The 2,500-nt window shown below is 37.4% G+C and overlaps 1 long non-coding RNA gene across 2 annotated transcripts in view; it reads right to left on the reverse strand.

Annotated features, from left to right (window-relative positions):
• Positions 1 to 531: 531 nt before the first annotated feature.
• The window catches only part of LOC137976293 (uncharacterized), a 31,412-nt gene continuing 29,443 nt past the window's right edge, over positions 532 to 2,500 (reverse strand). For both annotated transcript variants that reach the window (XR_011117741.1, XR_011117740.1), the window contains one exon: positions 532 to 2,500. This exon is cut by the window's right edge and continues 1,195 nt beyond it. This is a non-coding gene — a long non-coding RNA (uncharacterized lncRNA).

The following is a 2,500-nucleotide window of genomic DNA, read 5'->3' on the forward strand; positions in this document are numbered from 1 at the left end:
TATTTCAAAAAAGAGAGGAAAAAAAAAAAAAAAATTTCAACGCGAAATCATTTTCACTTACAGTGGCAAAACGACTACTGGCAGCCATTTTGTCCGTCGAGGTGATTATCGTCTCATAATCCGAGATAGCGAGCCAATGAGAGCGCGCAATTTTGTAAAATCACCTGTGTATTTATACTAAATGCAATTATTTCCATCCGTGTCTTTGGTTATAGAGCAACAGTCGTCTATGGGAACAGTTATTACTCCATGGCAGCTATCGTCATGCTTTGCTTGAGACTGCTGCGGGTCACTACGGACTGAATGAGAAAACTGGATCGCTCCACCAGCTATCTTTTCATCACACTAAAATGACCACTTTTTAATCAAATTTTAACCTAGTTTCAAGGCTTTGGGGAATAATAAAAAAGAAATTTTACACTGATCTAAGAAACTCATTTTAACCCCAGTTAAATTCCCCTTTCTCTTATAACCAAGTAAGAAACTTGGTATGTTTAAATTATCACACTTAGTAAAATAATACAATGGAACCAAGGTAAAAAATTAATAGTTTTAATTTCCGCACTTTATCTTCATCACATAGAAGAACTGTATACAGCGACGTCAAAGTCGTTTTTTCCCACTCGGTATTCTCTACCGCTTGTCTAAAATGACCAATTGTTGATTTACCATGGAAACGACTTATTTCTTGAGAAACAGGCCCCTCGACCACTTTTGCAATGTGTTTGGAGTCCCAGAAAATGATCACATAGTGAATTAGAAAGAATGTAACTGCTTCCACAGATGGCGCATCCTAATTCCACAGTATTTTGGCGCCGTCCATGACCCACCGAATAAAGCAGAACTTAGCAAGGGGTGGTACCACTTTTCAATTGTGAGTAGGCTTCTTTTGATTCAGTTTCTTTGCTGTTATACTGCAAATTATAGAAACTCTATTTGGTGTTTAATGCAAAGTTTCTTAACTTCCTTTTTATACGCGCTTTAAGAAAAACAAAGAGGAATTGTGGAATTTGAAAAAAAAAAGGGATAATTTACTTCAGAGATCATTATACAACAATAAAAGGCTTGGATAACACAAAGGGTTTTTTTTACATAAAGTATTGTTGTCTCTGACAAATCGTAATTACCCTAATTTTCTTTTTGGACTCCCACCGCCCTTGCTAAGATCTGCTCCAGCAGTAAAATCATACACCGCGCAAACCCAGAGTTTTTTAAGACCAGCAACATATATGCCATATGCCAAGGCGCCCACCTTCAGTAAGTTATATGAGGCCGCCTTTAATAGGGGTTTACACCTTAAACAGCTAAAATGCAGCAGAACCACTATCAGGCCAGCCAACACGGATTCTTCTCCAGAGTTGCTATTCACCAGAAACGTCGGTGACCACAAACTAATTATGCTTTACCTGCACATCAACGACAGACCCAGCGCTAGTAATGAGGTTGGAGAAATCAAATCCTTCATTCAAATTTTTTGAACCACTGCTGGATTTGCCAGCAAAGAAAGAGACCACGGAACTGTATTTTTTTACGATGACAATGGGTGTTCCAATTAATCAGCCACCTCTATTGCATCTACCTGGAGGCCCCGATGGTGGTTCTTACTATAGTTCTTGCCACTGTAAAGCAACCACCCAAATCTGATAGATTTTGTTCGGTTACATTTTACCCATGTCCAATCTGAATGACATGAATCAAAATCTCAACGTAACTGATTTATGTCATGTCTGCCAAGTCAAGACCCTGTCATGGGAAAATCAGCGAAACTATGCAGTCTTGAATAACAGCTTAAAGACCCTATGGCTGCCTTTAAATTCTTTTGTTCATATTTGAGATAGCCCAACTAACCTCGTTTTTGAGACAAAAATTTTAAAGAATTTGTTATCCCGAACGAGGTTAGTTGGGCTATTTTGAATACGAACAAAAGAATAATTTAAAGGCTGCTATTTTTGCATGAGGTCTATGTTATGTGCAACAGTTGCCAGTTGAAGTCTCCTTAAAATTTCCTTAAGGGTGGTTGCTTCATAGAGGGATTGTACAATGATTCCGAAATCATTCCAAAATCTATTAGTATTTCGTGAAAAAGTAGACTTCTTTCTATAATTGTACAGTCAAATTACTTTTCAGCTTAACAATGAGACGAAGAAGACAAGGGATATTACAGTAAATTACCATGTTATCCATTTCTATTGTTTGTATCATCTAAACCTCAATATCAAGTTGAATTGAAGAGCTTCCTCAAGAGGGGCATTAAAGGCTTTTTTGGACGTTTAATTTTTGCAAACGGACTTGTTTTGACATGAGGAATGTTGTTCTGTAAACTTTTTTGCTTCATTCTCAAGAAAACTGGGCCAAAAATCGCAAAAATGCGCACAGGTAATTTTCATGTCAAAAAAGTGGTATGTAAAGAAATAGCAACATCCTGCAGAAAAAAATAATCAAACTCCTCACCAGGAAGCAATATTTGCCCCTTTACGGGAAGCCCTTCAATTTTAAGCAA

This window comes from Montipora foliosa, chromosome 11, assembly GCF_036669935.1.
Source record: "Montipora foliosa isolate CH-2021 chromosome 11, ASM3666993v2, whole genome shotgun sequence".
In the NCBI taxonomy this organism is placed as follows: Eukaryota; Metazoa; Cnidaria; class Anthozoa; order Scleractinia; family Acroporidae; genus Montipora; species Montipora foliosa.